The 27,509-nt window shown below is 43.4% G+C and overlaps 2 long non-coding RNA genes and 1 pseudogene across 2 annotated transcripts; 2 read left to right on the forward strand and 1 right to left on the reverse strand.

Moving 5' to 3' along the window:
• The first annotated feature begins 981 nt into the window (after positions 1-981).
• LOC147994739 (uncharacterized) lies at positions 982-27,509 on the forward strand (annotated as a pseudogene).
• LOC103692052 (uncharacterized) lies at positions 15,997-25,733 on the forward strand. Its single transcript, XR_015685941.1, has 5 exons — positions 15,997-16,095; positions 19,031-19,237; positions 20,268-20,543; positions 20,638-20,845; positions 24,659-25,733. It is a non-coding gene; the product is annotated as an uncharacterized LOC103692052 (long non-coding RNA).
• LOC147994740 (uncharacterized) lies at positions 16,170-25,267 on the reverse strand. Its single transcript, XR_015685942.1, has 3 exons — positions 24,762-25,267; positions 22,896-23,006; positions 16,170-17,605 (listed from the first exon to the last, which is right to left on the reverse strand). It is a non-coding gene; the product is annotated as an uncharacterized LOC147994740 (long non-coding RNA).

Below are 27,509 nucleotides of genomic sequence, written 5' to 3' on the forward strand. Positions count from 1 at the left end.
GCTTGTTTGTATACACAGGCATGACTGTGTGTGTAAGCTAGTTTGATATTGGGTATTTTTACCTCTGTCCCTCTTTGTTTTAGTTTTGAGACCTGGTCTGTCCCTGGGTCTGAAGCTCACTGATTCAGCAAGTCCTGGGGATCCTCTTATTCCACATCCTCAGCCCCGGAATGACAGGTGGGTTATGTCATGGTCGGCTTTTCATGTAGATTGTGGATCCAAATTTGGTCCTTAGGGCTTGCTTAGCAAGGACTTTTCTGAGTTTCTCCCCAGGCCCTCTAGTTTATATTACTCTCCAAAAATTATTTAAATTACATATATTACTACTATTATTTCACTTGTGGTGTATGTGTGTGCACGCACATGTGCATGCCTACATGTGCTTATGTGTTTGGGTGTGAATATGTGTGTGGGTACAGGCACATGTCGCAAGCACATATGGAGATTAGACGACAACTTGTGAGATTCAGATCTCTCTTTCTACCACGTAGGTTCTAGGAATCTAACTCAGGTCATCAGGGTTGGAGTAAGTGACTTGATCCCCTGAGCTATCTTGCCAGCCTGAATTTATATATTTCCTAAGAAATTATCTTGGCTTAAGAAAATTAATGGTGTATATTGACTATACATCTCATTTTAGGACTTAACAGAATGGTTGTTGTGAAATGGCTTGGGCCTGGCAGGTTAAGGAAGCCAAAGCAGAGCCCATCATCCCACATTGCTTCCCTCCCTGACTTGAGTGAAGGAAAATTACAACCAATTTAGGCCAAGGAGGGCCAGAGGGGGAGGCAGGATCTTCCGGGGTTGACCACAATGCCCCAAATGGAAGAGTTTTTAATCTTTGGTTTTTGAAACAGAAGCTTCTAAATGCATAATACCAGATGATCTGAAAGAAAATTCAAAACAAAACCTAGAACCTCTTGGGCTTCTCAGGCAATAGGGAAGGGTTTCCACGTGCCGAGGCAGAGAGTTTGTGTTAACATGGTAACCAATGTCAGGTGAGATCAAAGACAGCATTCTTTCCTCCGCAGACTTAACAGGGCAGACGCAACGCTGCACATACAAAAAGCATGGGCCAACATATTCTTTATATGGAAAGGTTTGGTCCTCTTGGCATGTAATTTTCCTGTCTACAACAACCTAAATGGATTTGGGAAACATCACACTTAATGAAATAGGCCAGATACAAAGGGGCCAACACTGTCTGGGCGAAAGAGGTAAAATTCAAGAGAAAGGAATGAAAGATAGACTTCTAGGGTGTGGCAGGAGAGACAGAGTTTATTTATAGTTTTTACTGGACTAATGAAAAGCTTAGCGTGTCATAGCAATAAAGGCTGCATGGCATTATTTGTGAACTTAATAACATTTAATGTACACTTCAAATGACTGCTATAGTATGTATATCTTATCAAAAAAATTAAATTAAAATATATCTTGCCTCAGAAAAGGGGCTTAGCTTCTTAATATGAGTCTGTCCCTGGACTATGCAGACTTTAAATTCCCTCTTCACATGCACTGTTCCTGGCTCTGTGATCCATGCTGTGAATATGCCTTTCTTGTCGGGAGAAGAAGTAAACTTCCCCACCAAGTGACTCTCCAAAAGTGATCTTCAAATGCTATTTTCAGAAAATGAAGCAGAAAGGACGATTTGTCTGACGTACATGAAAGTGTATCCATCCCCAAACGCATTGTAATGAGTGAGAACAGTTTTAAACTCCTTTTGCTGCCTCTGTTCCTTTTCATGGCAGGCTGATTTCTTTGGGCAGTCGGAGGCTTGGGCAAATCACAGACCCTAGTATGCGCAGGGTCATTTCTCCAGTCTTTTCAGATTTTTAAAAAATGAAATCAACCAATCAATAATCAATCAATCAATCAGTCAAACAAACAAAACAAAACAAAACAAAAAAACCCAAACGTGTCACTTTCCATATACTTTTTTCTTCTTTCTTTTTTTTCCCCCCCCCCGGAGCTGGGGACCGAACCCAGGGCCTTGCGCTTCCTAGGCAAGCGCTCTACCACTGAGCTAAATCCCCAACCCCCTCATATACCTTTTGCTTATCAGATTTTTTTCTACAAAGAGGATTTTTCCAGGCACAGGGCAAACGGAAAAGGTACAAACTGACACTGGTTAAGACTACATGCAGCTGTGCCTGCAGAGGACCCAGGATTTGGTTCTCTATGTGGTGGCTCACAACTATCCGTAATTCCAGTTCCAGTCAATCTGACACTCCTGACTCTGAGGACTCCTGTGCACTCAAGGCGCACATACGTCTACTTCACCACACCCACACATGCATTTAGGTTTTCTTTCATTTCCTCGTACAGCCTGACTCCGCCTGAGGCTCCTTCTCTGACCCTACCTGTAACTTAGAGTCGCGGCTGCTGAGAGGTCCTGCAGTAGTCTCCCCGCCTCCTCCCCTCCCCTCTGTGTGTATGGGCGGTGGTTTGCCTGCCTGTATCTGTGCACATGTGCATGCAGTGCCTGCAGAGGCCAGAAGAGGGCATCAGAGCTCCTAGAACTGGAGTTACAGATCGTTGCGAGCTGCCATGGGTGCTGGGGATAGAACCCGGGTTTTTCGGAAGAGTAGCCAGTGCTCTAAGTTGCTGAATCATTTCCGACAGCCCCTCATTCAATATTCTTTTTTTTTTTTTTTGGTTCTTTTTTTCGGGGCTGGGGACCGAACCCAGGGCCTTGAGCTTCCTAGGCAAGCGCTCTACCACTGAGCTAAATCCCCAACCCCTCATTCAATATTCTTAAGTCTCTTATTTTGAGAGACTGTTTGGAATGAAATTTCTGTCTTTGGAGTTTATTTACTGGGTGAATGAAAGGTGGACTATTTAGTCTACTCGGGGAGGCAAGCAAAGGTATGCTTGGGTATCACCAGGACTTCTACTAAGTCAGTTCCACGCCAAGTCAGGGGCCAACAGCAGATCCCTCCATCTCCAGATCAGCCTGATAGATGCAAGAGAAATGTAAAACAAAACAAAACAAAACCCCAGGGGTATAAAGTTGTATTTTTTTTCTTTAATTTTATGAGAAAGACAAATAATAGTCATTGTGTTTTATCAGAAGAGTTAATGAAGTTTATTTCTTCAGAAGTTGCAGAGAGTAGTAAACAAATTAATGTGTCACTCTCCATTGGGTACACCAAGTGCCAACTGACAGACACACTGAGCAAATGTCTCCTCTTCTGGGAACATGGCGCTTGATGGCATGTGCAGGCAGAGGAGGCAGAGGAAAGAAAAAACACTGAGTTTGGAATCATGTGTGAGACTAGAAGGACAGGTTGGGTTTTTTTGTTGTTGTTTGCTTTTGTTTTTGTTTTTCATTGTACTTTTAAAGACTCTAGGAAAACGGATGTGTCATTGAAACCCACGAGTCATTGAAGACTTTGTTCTGAGATGTCAATGAGATGGATTTAGCCCTCAGAGTCTCTCATGAGTCGAGACCGGCATTTGGGAGGCACAGAGAAGGCACTGCCTGGGAGGCTGTATGAAGGTTTGAGATGACTGTGAGGAGGGCGACTTGGCCAAGGCTGGAGACTTAACAGAGCCAGGGTAGAGAGGAAAGGTGCCGTGGTAATACTCTATTTTCTTTTCAACCTCCTGTAGCAGTTACACAACCTGCTCACAGAATCTAGGACCAGTGTCATTTGGATGTGACCAACTGCCAACAGAAGAAGGAAAGCTAGAACCAGATGGTTAAAAGCCAAACCCAGGGTTTGAACGTTGTCTTTAAGACGACAACAGGCTCTTGGAATATAACAAATCAACCCGTTTGGAGAAAGAAGTCTTATGATCAGACACCATAGGTATAAAATACTGAGAAGGAACTTCACGGCTGTGCGAAAAATTGGGGCAGTTTCCACGCCAGCCCAATCCACTGCTCAAGGTGATAACCCTGGTTCCCCTGTTGTGGTCACTGACAAGGGAGGGCTATACTGTTATCCCTGTGTCCTTAGTACAGTCGTCCTGGACTCAGTTTGGAATCTTGTTGGACAGTCACCTGTGACTCCATTTTGAGTGGCCTGTGTTTCTTGTGCAAGGAAGATATAAAGGAGCTGGCGGGGTGGCCACGTCAATGCCTGTCTTGTAAAGGGGACCTTCCCTCACTAGGAACCACGGGAGGCCTGACCCCGGTACAAGGCCACATGGAAAAGCTGGCAAAACACCCCGCCATCGGCGGAGTACAGGAAGCGGTTTGCGCTGTGGCTACACCGCCCATGTGTTACACAATGTGATACGATGGGGGAAAGAAGTGGTTTTCTTCCTCTTCCAAATTAAAATAGCCTTTTCCTTAACGAATTAGATTAAAAAAAAAATTCAAGGGTTTTATTTTCTTCCCCAAGTATGAGGAATGATCTGGAGAAACTTGCCTGTTGGCTGATGAAATAAACGACTTACTAAGGTTAAGGGAAGACATAGATACGTTGACATTTCTTTGCCTCAGCACTGAGGGAACACAGAGACAGACAGCCCGTTTCATACTGGTCAAGAGCATGTGGCTTGCTGGTCAGGGGACAGGCCAGGGAGTCAGAAAGTCTGGGTTGTATTCCCAGCGTTGGCACCAACTCACTGAGTGACCCTGACCAGTGGCTGCACCCTTAGCGCCTGTATCCAGAAAACAGGGATTTAATGACAACCCCTAGAAAGGAATGTTTGAGCTGTTTCTAGGCATATGAGGCTCGATATTTTGAGGTCTCAGGCAAGCAAAGAGGACAAGAATTCCAAGATGAATTTTCTTGCACAGGGAAGCATGGTTGAGAGCCTTTAGCAACAGTTGGAACAGAGAGTGATTAAATCCCTGGGTGTGTTATAGATAGCCTTTCATATTTGGATTTTAAAACTCTCCCATCTCTGAAGCCACCTTGCCGCCTCCCCAAAGTTCATCCTGTTGGATCTGTTGAGTTTACTTGGAAACAATTTAAAATTAAATTCGCTGGCAGAGAATCCTCTCCAGCCAAGCACTGAATATTAAGGTGAAAGTCTTTTGTGACATTTAACACAATGGCTTCTCTGAGGTCTTAAATTAGACATTTTAAAGACTGATAATTTAATGTGCTGTCTCTTGTATGAACCCGAAGAAGCCATGGTGTAGATATTTTCAACTGGAAGAGGAATATTTTGGATATGAGACAAGGACATTTGATATTTGCCAGGTCTGGCCTTCTGTTTGTCCCATAAGCATTTGTGTGTGCATGTGAGTATGTTTGTGTGTGTGTGTGTGTGTGTGTGTGTGTGTGTGTGTGTGTGTGCATATTGATGACACCATACTGACCATAACACCAGAAATAAAAGCATAATAATAAAAATAAAATTAACACCCACAGTTAACAGAACAGGAGTTGGGGACAGGATTGTGACCCTGACAAGTCGGCTTCAGTGAATACGAACTTTTGGCATACGGACCAGTTTTTGTATCTGAGGGGTTATTCCACGTTTCTTTTTTCTTCCCTCTGTCTATCTGGCTCTCATCTGTCTACAACAACTATCTATAAATCGAAGTCATTTCGAGTACAAGAATCTGTGGGCGAGGCAGGGAGCGGACTTGGGATTTATTTACAGCCAAGCCGTGTGGGTTAGTGGCTCCTACGCTGGGCTGAGGGATGCCTATTTTGGGTTTTGGTCCAGTCATTAAAAAAAGAAGGCCTTTAACGTTTGGATGAAAGCCACTCTGTAATGCTCGCTTTGATGTGCCCTTGCTCTGTGCCCAGATACACTGTGGACCCCAGTGGACTCGAGCATTCCATTCCTTAGTCTGTCTTTTTACTTAAAACTGACTGTATTTGTCATAGATTTTTTTTTCCTTCGTCTACTTCATGTAAGTACTTTCATTTGAAGAAAACAAAACCTTGCTTAAAAAAAAAATAGTTTCAATAGTCAGGAGTTACCTCTCCCTGAGTGGAAATAGCTTTTTAAAGGAAAGAAAAAAAATACATGCTTACTTCTAAACATTACATGTCATATAAAATATAAGGCTACTTCATCTCATCTAAAGCCCTAGCTATCGAGTACAGTTATGTATCCAGAACTATGGACTATGGTTAACATTTTGACATGTTTCCATAAAAGTTTCTTCTCTATGTACATTTTCTTAGACTTCATATCAGGCATTATTTTTTGAAAAGGGAACATTCACTTAAAGTGGACTTGTAATATATATATATATATATATATATATATTTGAAACATATTTATTGTGAACACATGTATGTAACTTACTGTGTAAAGACATAGTTTTTTTTTTTTTTATAACTTTCAGCTTTTACACTTTATTCCAAATTCATGATAGCAAACTCATTTTGTTGTTTTCTGGGTACTTGCTTTTATAAATAGCAGCATATTGAATGTCTCTGCATGGGTATATTGTGTAAAGCTGAGCACCTCAGACTAGCTGTACGGACTCAGACTAGCTGTATAGACTCAGACTAGCTGTATAGACTCAGACTAGCTGTATAGACTCAGACTAGCTGTATAGACTCAGACTAGCTGTATAGACTCAGACTAGCTTTAGGGACTCAGACTAGCTGTATGGACTCAGACTAGCTGTCTGGACACTTACCTTCCTTTCTTTTTTCTTTTATTTGTTTGTTTTTGTTTCTTTGAGATGGGGTGTCTTTGTATAACAGCCCCGGATGTCCTGGAACTCTCTCAGGGAAGCAGGCTCTGCAAACCTCAAACTCACAGAGATCTGACTACTTCTGCCTCCCAAGTGCTTGAATTAAAGGCACGAGTCATCCCTACTTGGCTACACTTAAAAATTAATAATGGTTTAATCTGTATTAGGCAAAACAAAAAGCCTCAGAGGGTTTGGTTTCTTCCACAAAGCAAAGTAGAACCAGGTCCTGTGTAAAAACTGAAAGCTTTAAAACGCATGGGTTTTGTTGATGAGGCCTCAGACGGGCTGGTCTTAAAGGAATAAGGATGAGCTGAAGAAAACCAGTCACCCGGTCCTGCAATTTGATGGAGCAGCACTACTCCTAGGTGGAGTAGTAGCTAAGGCTCATTCATGGCTATGTTATTAATTACTTAATGTTATTTATTCTTTACTTATTTTTTTCTATTTCTATTTATTTATATTTTTTGGTGACAGGATCTTGCTACGTAGCCCAGGCTGGCTTGGAATTCGCTATGCAGTCAGGCTAACCTTCAATTTTCAATCCTCCTGCCTCAGCCTCTTGGAAAACTATAAGTCTGTTATTCACATTAACTGAGAATCATTCCTTTTCTCCTTTCATTTTAAGTTTTTTTAATACATTCACATAACATCTATTTTTAAATAGTGATAAGAAGCAGGCACACTAGGAAGAAAATCGATATAGTCGTAAAATGGCTAACCCTGAAGCAATTATACCAGAGCCTAATTTTAATTTACCAGGGGCCCAAGAAAAACTTTCTCCTGCAGGGTGAAATTAAGTTCTTCAAGAACATCTCTTTGATTTTGCTCAACCAGTTAAGGAAGAGGTCCTATTAGTTTTTGTAGTATGAGTTGATCTGCTGTGCTGCACAGTGCTGGCCTGTCATTCCTGGTGACAGCACGGGGAGAGGCCCTTTGATCTCCAGAAAGTTACAGCAGAGGACAGGAGTCACCGCAGATGAGAGAATTCCTACCCTCTGGGACAGACAGCGCAGCCCATAAGGAAACTAATCCTGGGCCAGGCAGGAGCAGAACCTTCACGGAGTCTTCCTCCACAGAATAAAATAAAGGAATGGAGGGACGAGGACAACTGTTTCTCATTTCTTAAAAGATCTGCTGTCATTTCCTTAAGATTCCACATCCCTTCCCAAGCTAGAGACGTAAGCCAAGACCTTTCGGTTACCGCTTGACTGTGTGATTCTTTTAATAAAGGAAGTCGGCACAGGCATTAATTAATAGCCACCCGCAAACGTTCAACTCGCCCATAATTCTCTGTGGAAGAAATAGAAGAGACAAGAGATAGAGCCCTTGAAGCTGCCTCGTGACTCTGAGGCGTTGGATCGTTGTGTCCTGGTCACCTGTTCAGTAAAAAGCTGGAGAGCCCATGGCTCGTGGGAGACAACCTGTCAGTGCAATGTTCAGTTGTTTATGATGGAGAAATGATTATAAACGGAAGTCGGATTGGCCGCTCTAGCACTGTTGTGATTGCTGTCCTAGTAATTGTTGCTCCCTGTCTCTCTTCCATCTCCTTCTACCCTCGGCCGGCATCGGAGCACAGCTTTACACTGCAACCAGAGAGCGTAAGTTACAGCCAGAAGTCTTGTGTTGCTGGGAAAAGACCATACTTTCCCAAGTTACATTATTTTTTTCCTGATTAGTATGTTTCAACTACCAAGATAAGGCTAAGAAAAAGAGCATAAGCTCAGTTTACCTAGAATGGAAAAAAAACAAAACAAAACAAAACAAAAAAAAACCAAAAAAACAAGCAAGCCAAAAAACCAAACCAAACCAAATCAAATAAAATAGCAACAAAAAACCCCTGAGACACAGGCTTCTTGTGTAGTCAAGGCTAGCCCAGAACCTGTGAGCTCCCAGCTGTCTTTTTCCGAATGCTGAGATCACAAGTGTGTACCATCATGCCACGCCTCTTGGGCAGACTTTTCATTGTCAATAAATTTGTTTACTTGAAATGTAATATACAAGGTATTAGACAGGCATTACGGCATTTTCCAACAAAGCATGTTTCAGTGTATTCTGTCCACCATGCAGTCTCTCGATGCCCTTGTACCTCTTTGTTTCCTCAGCCTCAAGTCTGAGACAGTCAGACTCTGAGGTTGGTTAGACTTCATTTACATAAGAGAAGTAAGAAACTGAGGCTGTGCTTGGTTACTGCTTCACCTGAGTGTCAAGACACCCTGGGTAGTTAGTGTCTGTCATACTTTAATATCATCTATTAACGATGAATACGTGTGGAGTGGACTTTTATTTTCCTCTAATATATGTAGAGAGGCATCTTGTTTTCTTAAAATTATTATTTTTTCTTTCTCATGGTATCTGTGGTCTACTCAATTTTAAAGACTAGACTATACATTTTATACATACTCATTCACTCATTCATTCATTCTTCAGTGTTAATTTTCATTCGGGGTGTGCTTACATGTGTCTATGATGTGTATGTGTATTTACAGTGCGTGTACCTGTACGTGTGTGTGAGTGTCCGTGCCTCTGGAGGTCCGAGGACAGTGTCTAGCACTGGTTCCCACCTTTCATGGTGTTTGAGGCATGCTCTCTTGTTTGTTTGTTGCTCTGCATGCTGGGCTAGTTGCTTGTGAATTTCTGGGCATTCTCCTGTCTCTGTCTCCTGTCTCACCCAGGAGCACGAACATTACAAATGAGCAGTGCCACACTTCATTTTCCATGGATTCTGGGCATCCAAACTCAGCTCTTCATGCTTTTGTGTGAGCATTTTACTTGTCGCACCATCTCCCCACCTCAGTAATGGGAATTTTAAAATTGTATGTTAACATGAAATACTGATGCCTAATGAAAGTCAAGCTTTCTTTGTTCTCTACCCTGTTGGTCATTTAGAACTGCAGCTGTTGACTTTGATGGCTGGGGGGAAGGACACATTTTCTTTTGTCCCCCACTTAGCCATTTGGAAAGCACTAAAAGATTTTGGTATTTGAATCATTCTTTGCTTTTTTTTGCTACTGTTGCTTGTTTTGACATAGTCTTGTGACACACCTCAGGCTGGCCTGTAGTTCACAATTCTTCAGCTTCAGTCCTGTCTTCTATGGGCTGGAGTTACAAGCATGCACGGCTATTCCTGCTTGGCTAGAATGGTTCTTGAATAGCAGTTTTAAGATTTCAAGGATTTGAGTTTACATGGGAGAAGAAATCCAATATGAAGTTAATATGTAGCCTGGTTCTTTTACACAGCCTAACACCCTGCTTACCTTTGAGCAGAGCACAGAGAACCGGAGAGGAAAAATTAGCAACAAAAGGAAGTTGCTGAAGGCTAGGAATCAGGTTCCAGACTAGACTCAGTTTTAGAAGCCCAACCAGTGACTAATCCCGGTCTCGCTTAGCCTCACCAACATGCTGTGCACAGGGCTTGCTGCTGAGCAAATGAATAAAGGAATGAGTGCATGGGTGGCGAGGCGAGGAGGTGTTCAGTAAATGCAGAGGGGCAGCTTCAAAGATCTGACAGTAGACAGGTTAAAGTGGTTGGGTTGTTGGGGGGAGTATTTCTTTTATCAAAGCAACCCTGTAGTCTGTACTTCTGGAAACGATGGCCAATAGCTGTTGTTTCTCACCGGATGTTCTGTATTTGGAAAGGGTCAGTCCTCCAAGGCTTTCTTCCTGCTCCTTGGTCCAGTGTCAGCCATGTTTTCCTCACTGCCATTGGATGGAATGTAGCCAGTGAGCTAAGGATTTGTCCAGTAGACGGCGCTGTTGTACTCTAGCCTTGCCCATCTGGTAAGGTCGTCCTTCCTCACTGTGGTTCACAGGTTTCCATAAGGACTCCAGACATTTGGTAAAGAGTTTTTCTTTCTTTCTTCTTTAATTAGATGCAAATCTCTCTCTCTCTCTCTCTCTCTCTCTCTCTCTCTCTCTCTCTCTCTCTCTCTCTCTCTCTCTTTTTTTACAATTGGGCTCACCCCTCATGTCTTTTAATAGCAATATAGTAAAAAAAAAGAAAATACAAAGTAACATTCACATTTTCTGGTTCTAGAATCCAAACAACAACCTTTAGATGGGATCCTGACACCTTTGACTGAATGAAGCACACACACAGTGTGTGTGTGTGTGTGTGTGTGTGTGTGTGTGTGTGTGTGTGTAAAATGGTGGTCAATTATCTCCAACATGTAACCGCCATCCTGTTTTGGTTAAGGGCCCCAATTCACACACTCGGTGGGAAGGTCTGGGCCGCCCACGCAGGGTCGGGTGGGTCTTTTCCCAGTGAGCAGAGGAACACTGGACCATTATGGAGTAAGGTGTAGGGGGCTCCTGCTGGATGGCTCAGGCACAGTTGTCCCCAGATGCCCACTACCAAAGAATCTACAGGGCAGCACCAGCTTTGACCTCAGAGGGACCGAGAAAGATGCCACCTTGGCCTGGGGTCAGACCGTGTATGGGAACAGGGAAAGGAATGTAGACTTTGGCAGAGCGAAGAGAGGAAATATGGGCACCTAGGGAAGGCCACTGCCAGGCAACAGTGTGGGAAGCTCCCATCTGACAGCTACCTGGGAGGTCTTTTTAATAAAACTCATGAAAGTAAAGTACAGCTGGAAACTGCAGAACATGCACCAAGTAAAGGACCACTTGGTGAAGATCCTCATTTCCAGCTGAGAGTTGGCAGGGTTGGACTAGGGATGGGAATGTGTCCATGCGAGCTAGGATTTTCTGGTGATGGGTCTTTTTCATTACCATAAAAACAGAACATTATCCCTGCTCCTACCCCGGTCACTGAGATGCTGCAACAGTAACATATGGGAAGTTTGTCAGCTGTAAAGTTCCAGAAGGGTGTGAAGCCCTGCACTTGCTAGAGACAGGGCTCCTCTCCTCTCCTCGTCAAAATGCTTCCTTGCCACAGCACAGAACTCAGAAATTTTATATACAGTACGTACTAAAACAAACAGACAAATCAACAATGAAACCAATGACACATGCTTGTCATCTCTGACAAACATCTCAGCAGAGTGATTTTCTGTTGTGGGGAACAACTACAGTTCACATTTGCTGTCTTGTTTTCTTCCTATGCACAATGTAAAGCCCTTCCCCTCAGAGCCTTCAACGCTAAGCTTTTCCATTGCTGCTGCTTCTGAGTTGATTAATACAATCAGATCCAATCCAGAAAAGAAGACTGGTTAGTGACCTCGGGAGTTTGAAGAAGCAAGCCTCCTCCAGGTTATAATTACACAAGAGATAGAACAAGATAAAAATGAAATGTTTGTAATAACCCAGAGTGCTGGTATGTTGTGGTGCATGTCAGTCTGATTTCTATATAAATGAGAGAGAAAAAAAGTTTTTTAAAAATATAGCTTCAATATGAGGTAAGACTTTGAGGAATAAAAGGAAAATCCCTTCACTGACAGAAATATCCTAAGAACAGAGCACGGAAACAGAAAACAAGTGGACCTCCCAAGTCCTTTAGAACCCTTCTAGCTGCCTCTAAGTTTTTCTGTAAACAAACATACACAAACACACAATTACAGTCAACCTAGGAATCTTTGCAGATATTTTTTCTATGTCCACCCTACCACTAGGATACAGAGTTAGAGAAGGTGGCTGAAGTAAATCCAAATTAAAGCGTCAGTGAATCAGTCCAGGACCTGAGGGCATAGGCTAGAGAGTGTCTGTTTGGTTTGGTTTTGGCCTCCCCTCCCCCTTCCCCACAGGGCCAGCTGCCGCTCTGTCTCCTGCAGCTCTGTTTTGCTGATCTGTTTTATGCTCCACACAAAAGAAATGACCACAAAAATCGGGGCGCAGGGAATTCTGACATGAAAACTAGAGGTGCTGTTAAACAAATAAACAAAGAGATGAACATCCAAGTTTAATGGGAGTTTCAAATGTCTAAGGTTCGGGGAAGAGTTAGTTACATGAGCACCCAGTAGCCTGGTGAGGTAGTTGGTGGCCATTTAAAGGAACAGAAAATGTTTACCACACCATGAGAGAGGGAGGTAGAGTTCCAGAGGTGCATTGTCAGAAGGCCCATGTGGAAGCGAAGGCAGAAAGGACGTGCGGATTATGGTCATATCTTGTAGATACATCTTCATCTCAGCGTTGCTTTTAATTGGATTTTAAACACTCGCTTTGCTTTTTTTTTTTTTTTTTTCCTAGTTAAAAATAGAGTTGTTCTGGATGCCACTTTGAGCGCCAGAAGACAAGGAAAAATAAATAAATAAATAATAACCCATGCCCCTAGAACCAACAGAACCTTCTTGATGCTGTAATGTTCAATTTTAGTTTGAGTTGTTTCAGCCTTCCTTCTTCCCTCCCTTCCTTCCTCCCTCCCTCTCCCTTCCTTCTTCCCTCCCTCCCTCCCTGCCTTCCTCTCTCCCTCCCTCTCTCTCTTCTTTCCTCCCTCCCTCCCTCTCTTCTTCCCTCCCTCCTTCCCTCCCTCCCTCCCTCCCTCCATCCCTCCCTCCCTCCCTCCCTCCCTCCCTTCATTCCTCCCTCCCTCCCTCTGTCTCTCCTTTTACTCTTTTATCTTCTAGAAGCTAAGGAAGCTCTCGCCTCATGCTCTTCAGTGTTTTTCTCTGGAGGAAGTCCCGGGTTGTTCTGCTTCTTAAGTGCACTATTGTTTGTATTGAAGAAGTATTTAATGTACTTCCCTCAAATAAAAACCCTAAGAAGATCTTAAAAGGTATAGATGTAAGCAGTAGGGAAAGACAGCCTACAATATCCTCCCGGTTACATTTGGCTCATAAAATCAGTTTACGTTTAGAATGTGCCATGATCAGAAATGACGCCTGCCCTTGAAAGAGCGTAAACGAGGAGCCGCGTCTCTCACTCCAATCGTGGGATGGGGTGCCCCCAGGAATCACGAGTAGCCATCTTGATGTAACAGCAGGAGGTAGCTTTTATTAACGAGATCCCGGGTCTTAGCGGGATCCCGGGTCGACACGTATCCCACACAGGAGACAGAGGAATCGACCCCGAGCTTCCAAACTCGGGGGTTTATATAGGGGCATTCGCGCGGTTACACATGATTGGTCAATTCAAATGGTGCACAGTTACTTTCGTCTCGAAATTACATCAGCAAGGTGTACGTGCTCTCTAGCAGCTCGGCAGGCAGGTAGGGTGGCTCATCTCACTCAGGGGGGTAAAGGAAGGGGAGGGGGTGGCTATAGATGGTCAATGTCCTTGGGGCTGATAGCTGGTTTGGCAAGTCCTATCTCTGGCTCTCCCTCAGGCACGTCCGGCCCTGCACATCCGGACTCTGACAATGAGTAACCTTTTTAAAACTCTAGTTCTACACCCTATAAGACAGGAGAGAGACTATTGATATGACTGGCTCTCGTCACGATCCAGAGCAACCTTTAGGTAGGGTCTAGACTGATGTCACACTGAGGGTTCCTCACTCAGGTTCCTCCCTGCTGTAGAGGTCTATAGTTCTACGAATATACACAAAAACTCCAGAAACACAGCCATTGGCAAAGTCATTTCTAGAACAGATGAGAGGCTGGGTTTGAACCCTAGTCTTCTCATTTCAAATGGAGGACTTTTCTAGTCTAACTTGTTTCTGTACATTGAATTTATTTAACTTGTCTTTGTTTCAAAAACAAGGCCACCTTATTTTTTGGCAGGGTCTTTCTGTACAACTCAGGCTTAGGCAAGTGACAGTGTGACTGGAGTGTATTTGTCCTTTTTGTTTGTTTTGTTTTTTAAAAAATGACTTTATACCTGTGAATTCTTTCAAATGCTATACTATAATATAGTATAAAATATTCGTCTTATAGCAAATAAATATGAGATAAAAGGAATGCAGACAAAAGCAAAACAGAAAATTGAAAGTAGAAGGACAAACTAGAGAGGTCGAAGCCATCCTGCTGCAGGAGATGGGAGCAAACGCAGAGATCGCCAGCTGGACCACTCCATCAGATCCTCCCCTCAGGGCTCAGGGTACCCTGCTGCACAAGAGGCTGAGAGAGTCTAAGAGCCAAAGGGGACCACCAAGGAAACCCAGCCTTCTAGACCCAACAGGATAGACAGACGTATGAGCTCACGGAGACTGGCAGCAGCACACACAGGACCCGCCCAGGTCCAAGCCGGATGGGGTCCTAGAGCTGAAAGGGGGAAGTGGACATGACTCTCATCCCTAATCCAGACGCTAACTCCAATAGCAAACTGCTCGCAAAGAAAAACTAGTTTTCTCCAAAGAAGTCTCCCTGGGAAAGTAAACCAACTGAATGGCAGGCCCTATGCCCAGCGCGGATGACCACATCAAACGAACTCAATGGAATTTTTTTTTTTTGAAATTTTTATTTCTTTTTATTTTTGTCTCATGCTGCATTGTTTGAACATTATTTAAAAAAAAACTTACTGATTTTTTGCTTATAATATTGTGGTTTCCAATTTTGTGTTTTTATGGTGTGTGTGTGCTTTGGATGATTTTTCTTTTTTTTTCCCCTTCTGTTTGTTTTGTTTTATTCTGGTTTGTTTGTTTTTCTTTTATCTGTCTGTTTACTTTGTAAAATGAGAGAGAGGAGACTGGGGGGGGCGGGGAATGAATACAACTGGATGGATAGGGATGATTTGGAAAGAGATGAGAAAGGGGAAACAGTGATCAAAATATATCACATGAAAAAATTTCATTTTTAATTAAAGGAAGCCAATGAGGGACATGGCCACAAAGGATTCCAGTAAAATGGTTTTATTTCTAATAATCAGTTTATGCTTGGGCAAATGTAATGTTATCTGACCCACAAGAGGCTCACCAGTTTCAACCTATATAAGTCTGGGTGTGATCCTTTACTTTTACCAGATGTCAGAGGACTCTGGGCTGACACATTTATGGGTTTGCCTAAGCAGGAGAGTAGTACTTCCATGGGAGCTAGACATGGTCCCTCTCTTTTGATGGTGATCCCTTGGAGCCAGTGTGATTGACACATCACTTAGTGAGGTCCAATGCTCTCGACAGATCTGAGAGCAGAAGGAGAGCTTGCAACTTAGTAAAAGAAGGACCTGAAATATGAGTTTCTCTTTAGTCTAGATAGTTTATTCTGGGTAATGAAGGCAAAATAAAAATTACTTCAGAAGTCTAGGAGGGATGCCTGGATCCTTTACTGAGGAGCTTTATGTCTGGGCAGGTGACACTGTACTAAGTTTTGGCCTAATTTCTAGGTGAAAATAAGGTAATTTCGCAATCTGATGCTTCCTCTGATTTGATCCCCCCCCTCTAGTATGTTGGTGTAACACCCCCAATTTGACAGTAGATGTGAAGACTCAGGACTGAGGATAAGCATCTGTTAGCTTCAGCAAGTCAGCCAGGCAAGTCTTCCTCCCTCAAGCATCAGCTGCCAAGTTTACCTCATCTATCACCATCTTATCTATCACCATCTTAGTTGGATCACCAATGACACTGCTGAATGAACTGAAGACGTTGTGAGGCTTCACTTGTGGCAGAAAAACACTTCCAAATATGGTACTAAAGAAATAATGCCAAGGTACAGGTAAGAAAAGATCCTGGGGAGGTAAGAGTAGGCAGAAATTCTCCACAGGGAGGGATGGAAATCGAAGATCTCTTAGTCTAACCGTCTGAATATTTATTAAGTTCAGGAATTTATGCTGGTGAGTTTACATATATGGTTGTAGACTTTTGTTTCCAAGGGTCTTTTAAGTTCAGAGGTGATATAAAAATACATATGTACAAGAATTTAAGGTAAGAAACAGGACATTTTGTTAGAATAGAGGGAGAAGCTGAAGAATCACCTTGACCACCATGTAAAGAAGTAAATACCTCTAAGGACTAGAAATGTCAGGAGAGAGGCTGGGAGTTGGTTCAGTGAGTGTATCTTAGTTAGAGTTTCCATTGCTGAGAAGAGACACCACAACCCAGGCATCTCTTATGGTGTGTGTGTGCTTTGGACAACATTTAATTAGGGCTGCCTTATAGGTTCAGAGGTTCAGTCCATTACCATCATGGCAGGAAACATGGCAGCATCCAAGCGGACATGGTGCTGGAACTGAGAATTCTGCATCTTTATTGGACTGCAGCCAGCAAACACTGTCTCCCAGGCAGCTAGGAGGAGGGTCTCAAAGCCCACCTTCACAGTGATACACTTACTCCAACAAGGTCACACCTCCTAATAGTTTCACTCACTGGGCCAAGTGTATTCAAGCCACCACATTCCACTCCCTGGCTCCCATAGGCTTGTCCAAACATATGAGTCTATAGGGGGGCATTCCTAGCCATAGCATAATACAAAATTCATTTAGTTCAACTTCAAAAGTCTATAACAATCTCAATAATGTTAAAAGTCCAAAGTTCAAAGTCTCTTTGAGATTCATTCAATTACTTAACTGTAATCCCCTACAAAATCAAAATCAAAAAGCAGATCACAGGATATACATTACTATTCCAAAACATTATAGTGAGGAAATACTGGTCAAAAGCCAGCAGGACAAACTCCACGCTCTGCATCTCTGATGCAGAAAGTACTCTGTTCGCTTCAGCAAGTCAGCAAGTCAAGTCTTCCGCCCTCAAGCTTTGTCTGATGTCAAAGTACTCTTCAGATTTCCAACTCCTTTCATGCTTTTTGACTGCTGTTGGCAGATTTGGTATTCAGTAGAAACAAATTTTGTTCTGTTGGGCTGTTTCCAATCCCTATTAACAGCTTTCCTCAACAGGTATCCCGTCTCTGACATTTTGGACTATCCAAGGCAACTTCAGCTTCGCAATTTTTTGTTCCAATGTCTGGGATTCACACATGATCTTCTGGGTTCCTCCAAAGGCCTTGGGTCATATTTTCAGCTCTGCCCTCTATAACATTCTATGTTCTGGTTGACTCCATTCCACTGCTGCTGCTGTTCTTAGTGATCATCCCATGGTACTGGCTTCTCCAATTCTCTGTAGTCTTCCATGATACTAGGCTTCACCAATAGGCTCTCATAGGCTCCCTTCATGATACCAAGCCTCAACTCCTTTGCATGACTCCTTTATTCCTGGGCCATCAACTGCAACTGAGGATACACCAATGACTTTCCATGCATCTCACAGTGCCAAGCCTCAGCTGCTCTCCATGACCCCTTCATGCTTTCAAAACAAGTAACTAAACTACCTGGGTAGTTCTTACATATTACCAAGTCCTGCTGAAGCACATGGTAAAGCCTTGGCTATCTCTGGAACACAGCTTCTTTGTGCTCTCAGAAAACACTTCCCAGATGATTTCACTTCAGTGATGCTGGTCTCTTAATCTCTGTTAATTTCTTAGCTCCAGCTGACCAGTATCAATTGTCCCAGTTGTCCTTTCTATTCTTACATCTTTAAAGCTAGAGCCATGTGGCTGAAGCTGCCAAGTTCTGCTGCTTGCTGGGGCTGAAACATGGGCCACTTGTTCTATTACATTATCACCAACTTTTTGTTTCCCGAGTCCTTCACCACCTAAGCTTGACTGTTCTGAAATTTGTTGTATAGATTGACCATGAACCCAGAGATCAGCATGACTCAGTCTAATGAATGCTGGGATGAAAGGTATTTACCACCATGTCTAGATTTGAGCTTTTATCTACTTGGAACTTGCTTCATCACCCTAGGTTCTGCTGGCCTAGAAGTTTTGGTTCCTGAGGAGGGAGTGTTCCTGCTAGGAACATTGAACTGGAAGCTCAGACTTCCTCCTGGTTATTTTGACATCTAATGCCTTTAAACCAACAGGCTAAGAAAGGAATAACAGTGTTAGGAGGAGCGATAGATCCAGATTATTATGGGGAAATTGAATTACTCCTCCATAGTGGAGGTAAGAAGGATTATGTCTGGAGTAGGAGATCTTAGGAAGGCCATGTCCTGTGATTAAACTCAGTAGAAAACTACAACAGCCTAATCCACACATATCCAAACCATCACAGTGGGTAAGGCGCTTGCCTTGCAAGCTTATACCTGAGTTTGATACTAGAATACACATAAAAGTCCAGTGCTGTGCTCTTGTAATCCCACAGCCAAGAAGGTAGAAACAGGGGAGTCTCTTCAGCTCACTGGCCTGTCACTGTAGCCTGCCTTGGGAACTCTAGGCCAGTGAGAAGTCATCTCAATAGAGGCAGGTGGCTTTTCTGGGGATAACAATTGAAAGTTTTCTCTGACTTCACACCATAAACATGCACACACTGAAATGTCAGGGAAGAAAATTTGAATGGGAAGTGCTTAACAAAGGGAAGCCAGATGAAGGCAATGGATGGGGGTGGAAGGCCTCCACGATGTCCCAAGGACAGTAGACAGATACACTGGTTCTGACTGGGTGCCAAACCCAAGAACTATAATTTAAGGACCTTGAATTGTTTGGGCATTTCAGAGCTGTCTAGAATCTAAGTCCTGAGTTGTTCTATGGGTGAAAGTCTTTGCCACGTGGTCAGAGTCTTTTTAAAAAAAAATTTTTTTTTTTAAAAATTTTTCAGAATACAGCAAATACAGAGGCGAATGCCAGCAGCAAACCACTGAACTGAGAATAGGACCCCCATTGAAGGAATCAGAGAAAGAACTGGAAGAGCTTGAAGGGGCTCGTGACCCCATATGTACAACAATGCCAAGTAACCAGAGCTTCCAGGGACTAAGCCACTACCTAAAGACTATACATGGACTGACCCTGGACTCTGACCTCATAGGTAGCAATGAATATCCTAGTAAGAGCACCAGTGGAAGGGGAAGCCCTGGGTCCTGCTAAGACTGAACCCCAGTGAACTAGACTGTTGGGGGGAGGGCGGCAATGGGGGGAGGGTTGGGAGGGGAATACCCATAAGGAAGGGGAGGGGGGAAGGGGATGTTTGCCCGGAAACCAAAGAATAATTATTAAGTATTAAATAAATTTAAAAAATGTTTTTATTTAATCAATTTATTTTGCTTTACACCTGTGAATGTTTTACCTTTTGGATCCTCTAGAACTGAGGTTACAGATGGTTGTGAGCCACCAGGTGGGGCTGGGGATCGAACCTGGGTCTCTTACTAGAGCAGCAAGTGGTCTTAACCACTGAGCCATCTCTCCATTCCACGTGGTCAGCGTCTTTATGACAAAAAGTAAAATTGAGTTCTTAATGACATAATGAAGGGATGAAAAGTTTAGAGTTACTGGGTAGATATTAATAGACCTCAAAAGTACACGTGAGAGGAGGCTTTTGTCTCAAGGTGGGTCCACTGGCAAGACGAGGCCACAGTGAAAGCCAAGATTTGTGGTGAGGCCCACATTGAGCTTCATTCATATGACGATCTGGGCCCATCACTCACCACTCTGAACTTCAGCTTCCTTAGCTCTAAGATGATGTCTATATAGAACCTCTCTACTTCCTAGATTCTTACAAAGACCAAATTAAACGAGGGCTTATCTAAGTGGATGCTTTGCTCTTCTTTAATGACAGGAATGTCTTGTGAGTCTTTGGCTCTTTAACCTCCAGCCTCTAACACTGCAGACAGCAGGCACCCGACAAATTATATTAAACGGCACGTTGCTTGCCTATGGTGCACAGGGCCCTGAGTTAGATTGCCAGCACTGCATAAATCTATGGAGTCTCCCGTGCTCATAATGACAGCACTTAGGGGGTGGAGGCAGGAGCAGCAGAGGTTCAAGGTCATCTTTGGTTACACAGCAAACCTGAGGCTAGACTGGACTGCATGAGACGCTATCTCATTTTTTTTTTAAAGGTCAGATTGTGTTGTTCTTTAAGCAAGCCACTCTCTGCATTGCTTGAAGCTCCTTAATGAATGTGACTTGGACTGTCCCAGAGGGCACTTACTCCTTCAGCCCATCATACCAGATCAAGCTGCGCTTCTCTGATGAAGTACATCATTGTCTTCCTCAGCTGCAACCCTTGAGCCAGTGATTCCATTATATCACGTGGCTTTCCTCTGGCCCCCGTTCATTCATATCCACACAATGTCATTTGTCGTATGAAGGGATTTGCCATTCAGGATCGCAAGGTCTGTTCTGTGTTAGTTAACAACTATCCACAGTGGACAGCTTAGCACACTGCTTGGCAGGAAATCACATTGCAAATGATTTGTTTTATTTCAGTCTTGTCATCCTGGGTAGCTCTGCGTTGCTTTATCTGAGCTTGCGAAACGGCTCCGAACGTGAGCAGTCAGAATCAAGTCCTGTTCTTGCCCTTCATCACACTTGGCACGTTCTCTTTCCGGACACATCCAGTGGATATTGTGCAGACTTTCTCCAGCTAATCTCAGGAAGACTGAAGTTTTTAGACAGCCACCCTTCATATTTAGGGGTAAGTGGCAAGTGCAGGAAATGCTTACTTCTGTTTGGACTGTGTTTTCTTAGCGTGGAGAGGAATTATAACTTAATGGGATTGATTAATGACCCCCACAGGAGACACAGTCCTGTAGCTGGAAGTGAATGAGCAGAGTGCCTAGTTAGCTTTTCAACTTCCCAGGATCTTTAGCAGTTCTGAAGCACTTACTTCCCTGGCTTACTTTGGGGGAATAGATTCTGTGATTTTAGCCCAGTGCTCTCTATAGAAGTTTCTGGAGACTGTTACCTCCAAAATAAAATGATGACAGTGTCTCATCTCATGGAGAACATTTAAAGTCACTTTCAGAAATGTTATGATTTCATTTGCTGATGTATTAGATGTAGTTGTTCATAGTATTTTACTCATTAATAGAAATATTAATGCAACAAGACAGGACACTGACTGCTCTTTAGAAAAAAATGTTGTAAGCTATAGCAAAGTCCTACCCTCGTGGAGCTTTCTTTGTGGTAGTAGAGAAAGCAATCCATGAGGAATTAAATGAAAAGTCAAACTGTGTGTGACTGCTTTGCCTGCCAAAGTGTGGGGTGACACCTAGCTGCTTAGAGCTACAAAAACTGACAAGGATCTTGTTTTATGTTGGGTGGCCAGGCAAGGTTCTCAAAATACCATTGGAGCAGAGGCTTGACTAGAGAGAGGAAGGGAGGGTGTGAATGGATCAACCCTGAAAAGGCAGTTCAGACAGATGAACAATACAAATACAAAAGCAAATGGAGTCTGGGATTGTGGTAGTGAACTTGTTCTCTGCAGTTTAGCTGAAATCCCAGCTGTGTGCCTTGACTAGCTTTCATTCTTAATGTGACACAACCTAGAACCACGTGGGAAGAAGGACCAGCAACTGAGAAAGTGTCCTGATCACATTAGCATGTGGGCCTGACTGTGAGGCATTTTCTTTATCCCTGTTTGACATATGAGGCCCTAGCCCACTGTGAGTGGTGCCATCCCCTACACAGGAGAACCTAGGCTGTATAAAAACCTGGCAAGGTATCAGCCTATGAGTGAACTATAGATTGAGTAAGAAAGTAGCATTCCTCCATGATTTCTGCTTCAGTTCTACTTGAGTTTTTGTCTCAACTTCCCTTCTATGGTTTGTGACCTGGAAGACATTTCTTCCCTTAAGTTGCCTTTGGTCAGAAAGTTTTATCATAGCAACAGGAAAGCAAACCAGAATACCAAAGGCAGTGGCATTCACTGAGAAGTTTCTGTGTATGTAGCTCCTTTAGCATGTGCAAGACCTCAGGTATAGTTCTCAACAGCACAACAGACACAACAAAAGTGAAACAAACAGAAAAAGCCAACACCCACGTGTCAGTTAAAACGTTAAGCCTTTCTACATTTATTTTTGTGTTGAATTCTCACATCAGCGCTGCAGCATTCACATGATTCTTAAATTCACTCAACCACCAAAGAATGAGACCCGAAGGGTTCGGTGTGGCGCCAGGGTGCGACCACTCCAGTTTGAGTCAAGAGCCAGTCGGTATTAATACCAAATAAAACTTGGGATGCGCAGAGCCAGCTGTGGGGGTGTTGGGGTTTCTGTACTTGGAAGTTTTTCCCTCCCCTGCCAGTGACCTCCTCTCTTCCAACTCTGCTTTGGGACCTTCGGGGGTGGTTTGGAATGGCAGTAGCCATGGGCTGCCACCTCTTGCTCTGGAGTATTTTCCTATAAACACCATTGCTAGCTCCTAAGCTCTGGCAAAACCTTGGTTTAGGTAAGGTGACACACCAGGATCATTGGAAACGCCAGTGGACTCGAGTTTGGTAAAAGCAGTGGCAGCCGATAAGCCTGACTCGGCGTGTGAACAGCTGTGTGACCTAGGTCAGGTCGTGGAATCCTTGTGCCTGTGTTCTGCACAAAACCAATTCATCCCATGTCACTTGTATGTCCTGCTAACGTGGTTTCTCTGTGTAAACCAAATGAGGTCCCAGGGAATCTGGCATCAAGTATATAATGCAAACAGAAGCAGCATTTGAGCACTAGAACGTGGTCATAAGCCTGAAAACTTACCTTCTGATGGCTCGAGCATCCATCACTGTGATAAACTCCTGGGCCTGCTTTACGTTTCTGTTTCTGATCCCATGGGTTCATGGCTCAGCCGATTCTTCAAATCTCATCCCTCTGATGAAACAAAAACAAAACAAACTGATCTCTTGGTTTTTCATTAACAGTTTAAAACCTGCTCTTCTAGACACTGAATCAATTAAATCAATTAGAGCAATTCCTACCTTTTTTTTTTTAAGATTTATTTATTATATATAAGTACAGTGTCTTCAAACACACCAGAAGAGGGCGTCAGATCTCATTACAGATGGTTGTGAGCCACCATGTGGTTGCTGGGAATTGAACTCAGGATCTCTGGAAGACCAGTCACTGCTCTTAACCGCTGAGCCATCTCTCCGGCCCAATTCCTACCTTTTGGAATGGAAGCTATGCAACTCTGAGATTTCTGAAATCACGTGTATTTACTTGATCTTACCCAGAAATCTAGGTGGGATGAGTTTTGTTTTGTTTTAGTTGTTTTGGTTTTGATGTGGGGGTCTTACTGTGTGGCTCAGTCCTGGCTGGAGCTCCCAATCCTCCTGTCTCAGCCTTCCCTGTACTGAGATCATAGGCAGGCATCACCAGGCCCAGCGGCAATTAGGATTGAGCTGGCTAATTCTGGTCTAACCCTAAAGAAAATGTGTATTAGAAACCCTTCTCTCCTTTTACTCTCTGGAAAATATTCTTAAAGTGTTAGTTTATAGCTCACCTGCTGTGTATATAAGTCTAGGCACATATGTGCCTATGTGGATATTTTATGTATAGCAGACTGACCGTCTCTGAGCATCTCTGCTGAAAACAATGTATGGCATGATACACACAGTTATGTACAGCAAATAAGTGAGTTAAGGATGAACTGAATCTAAGCCCAGTGAAGACCCCACCCCATATTAAAATGAAGTTCAAAACTGTAAAGTGGTTAAGGGCTCAGGCTTGATGCCAGTTTTCTGGGGAAGAAACCCTGGCCTGGTTACTTAGCTCTGAGGCCGTGGAGAAATGGCTCATTTTCTCTGAATCCCTCATTTTTTTCATGGGCAAAATGAAGACCGTCAGGAGACCCACTTCTCCGAGTGTTCTAGTAAAGGCAGGGCCTGATGTCTATTCTCACTTTAAAGACTTCTTGTTGGCTGTGACAAGAGCTTAGTTAGTGTGTCTAACACATTCCCTTTCACTAACTCTCTGAAACAGGATCTGTTACTGTTCTTATTTTACAGATGAGAAATCTGAGGGGTAGACATAGGAAGGAACTTACCCACAGCCAGTCAGCCAGGACCAAGGCAGCAAACCTGCATTTGTTCTAAACCCAGACTCCTAGTGTGCCGGGGGACTTGCTTCCTGTTCTGTCTTTATCTGCCTTCTTCTTTATCTTTGCCTTTTTCTCTATCAGTACACTTTCTCCACAACACACACCCACCTCCAATCCAGTACCAACGCCTGGGAAACGTTAGTGGGACGAAATGACACTGTACTGAGCAGTCAACACTAGACATCTGGTCATTTGGTTCCGTCTAACTCAGTGTCTCTGTGATTGTGGCCCTGTCCTCTAACCACATATTGGCAGTGGTCTTGACGAAACCACTTCATAATTAATAATTCTTTTTGTTTCAAACTTACTAAAGACATCCTAAGATTTACCTCTAAGATTCTTCATTATTCTACTTAGCTTTGGAAAACACGTGCTTGGAAATATTTCTTTTCAGCTAATGTGCTATCTTACATTCTTATTTTAGGATGTATTCTTCCACAGATCCTGAGGAAACCCTGAATGAAGTCCAATCAGATCATTTGCCCCTTGGTGCACATTGACACTACTCTCCGTAGGGTTTGACCTACCTTCTCTGAGGATAGCATCCAAAAAAGAGATCCCACCACGTCTGCTGATCCTAGGAATGGGATATGGCTGCGTTTTAGAGAGAAAGGAGAAAATTGCTTTTCCATTCCAAAAGTATAAGACTATGACTCACGCTGGAATTGGTTCAGGTACTGGCTGAAAAAAAGATCCAGATTGACAACAAAAGCTAAGGGCTGGGAGGAAGACAAGGTAACAGGTTAGAACTCAGAGATGTGCATGTAGGCCCTTAGGTCCACTGGAAAGATACAAGGGAGTAAGTTAGAGGCGCATTTTAAAACAGCGGAGTTACTAATGTAAACAAATCAACCGAAGAACCACCTTCCAAGTGATTTTCAAGATCCTAGATAATCAGAGGAACTCCAAACTCCAAACCCCGCAAGTGAAGGGGAAATCCAAAGAAAACGAACCTAGCCTCGTAAACAAAGTGGAAATTTCCTTCTGTCCAAAGGCGAGACAGTTCCAGCCGTAGAGGAAGGAAAGGGCGAAAACACAGTTCTGCCTGAAATGACCTCCTATTTTAAGAAAAATCAACAGCCCCAAAAGGAGGAAAGGAAAAACAAAGTTCCACCCAGAAGGAAATTGTATGTAAACAGCCCGAAGGGAACCGGAGGTCTGAGAGGGCTAGTACAGGGAACGGAGCAAGCAGGGAAAGGCGCCATTAGCCTCTGACAATGTCAGCCCTGAACTTTGCAAGGACTGCTTTGTGATTGACAAAAAACTGCTTGGGGGTAGGAGGCGCCAGACAAAAGCAAGTCCCCTCTGCAGCACGGAAACTTTGATCTTTGGAGTTTGCTATTTTTTCCCCCAGGACTTTGCTAGTGTGTAACTCGGGGAAGACCAGCAACCACAAATGTTGGCTATAATTTTCTGCAATTTGTCACATGCCCTCTTAGAGCCCTGGTGAGACGGTTTTCTTTGTTTTCCCCCCCGGCTGCATCCTGTATGCTAGCAAGGTAGTTCAAAAAAGATAAGAGGAATCCTCCTTCAATGCTTACAGTTTTGGGGCTACATGAACCCACAGTCCAGTGTGTGTGTGTGTGTGTGTGTGTGTGTGTGTGTGTGTGTGTGTAGTGTGTGTGTGTGTACGCACGCACACGCACCTTAGCAAACTTGTGCTTCAGGACACCATTTACATACCTTTATTTTACATTACATTATATTATATTTTATTATATTTTATTTTGTTTTTAAACGGGATCTCTAAACAGCCTAGAGCTTACTAATTGGGGTAGTCTGGCTGGCCAGTGAGCTCTAAGAATCTTGTTGCCAACTAAGACAAGGAATAGAGGTGTGTATCACGGCACCCTGGCCTTTATTTTGTTTTATTTCATTAATAATATTTTTAATGCGAATTCTGGGAACTCCTCCTGCTTATAAAGTGATGGTTTTACCAACTGAGCCGCCACCCCAGCTCCGATGGGCCTATTTTAATTTTATTTTTCTATAAACACATTTGTTTGGCCCAGACAGCATCTAATCCACCTTTGGGTCTATCGCTTAAGAATCAAGAGATTCCATGAAAAATTCGTATTTTTTATTTGCTGCTGACATTTTTGATAGCATAGATATTAAGCTGATATAGGGGTGAGATCTTCTGGGGCTGGGTACCCAATGCCCTGTTCAGGTTGGACTTGCACGTGATAACTTGACGTTCCATCAGTCGACTTGTTTCTGTCATGTCTTGCTGGGCCCTCCCATGGGAGTTCATATCGGTTTCCAAATTGGTCCGTATACATCCCTAGGAATTGTCCTTGTTTCATCCAGGGTGCCACAGACTGCTAGGGACATTAGGTCTGCTTTTGAACCTAGCATAGCGTTGTTTTGTGATGGGTGTTCTCTGTGAGAAGAGAGGGAATCCAGCGTCTATGCCCACACTGCTTCAGTCTGTAAGCTAGGTCCAGAGTGAATCGCAGCAGTCTTCTCTAAGACACATCCCCTACATGTGATAGTATTCACTCTAAATCTCTATATGCAGAATCATATTGATGCTACAGAAATCTCTTTCTTGTCAGAGACTTTCTAGGTAGCAGCACCTGGGACAGTTCAAACAGAGCCCAAAGTGAGCAAAAGGGAACAGCCCAATACACTATGTCACATAGTTTAGTACAAGCCTATGGAGCAATAATTTGTTCATCCATCCATCCATCCATCCACCCATCCATCCATCCAGCCAGCCATTCATCCATCCATCCATCCATCCATCCAGCATTCTTTTAGCTATATTCTCAGACTTATTCTCAGCCTTAGAAAACGGGCCTGCAGGCATTCGTCCACTCCAACTGTTTTTTGTACAATCTCATCATGGTTCTTTACCTTGGTCATTTCTGCAATTCAGTGGAGACCAGTATATAACCAACCCTTTCACACAAAATGGCCTGCCAGAAGCCCAGGGGTGAGCTGATTTTCAAAGGTCTCCAACCCTTAAGTGAACCTCCTTTGGTGCTTTCAGGGATTCTGTTGTTGGAGCCACAAGGACCCTTAAGAAAAATCCTTGGGGGCAGCTGGTCCCTGCTGTCATTGAAACCCAAAGGAGGAACACCATGGGTGAGGAACTGCTGCCTGGATGTCATGAGGTTGCTTGTATTTCAAAAGAACTCAGCTTACCACCTCTGTGGCTTTTAGCCTCTCTAATAAAGCAGTTTTTAAAAAGCTAAAAACGTAATCTGCCTTTTAAATCTGCTGTTCCTGCCGAGTCTAAATGGGGTTGCAGCAAAATGCCCAGCCAGCAT

Source organism: Rattus norvegicus, chromosome 4, assembly GCF_021556685.1.
Source record: "Rattus norvegicus strain SHRSP/BbbUtx chromosome 4, alternate assembly SHRSP_T2T, whole genome shotgun sequence".
NCBI classification, from domain to species: Eukaryota; Metazoa; Chordata; class Mammalia; order Rodentia; family Muridae; genus Rattus; species Rattus norvegicus.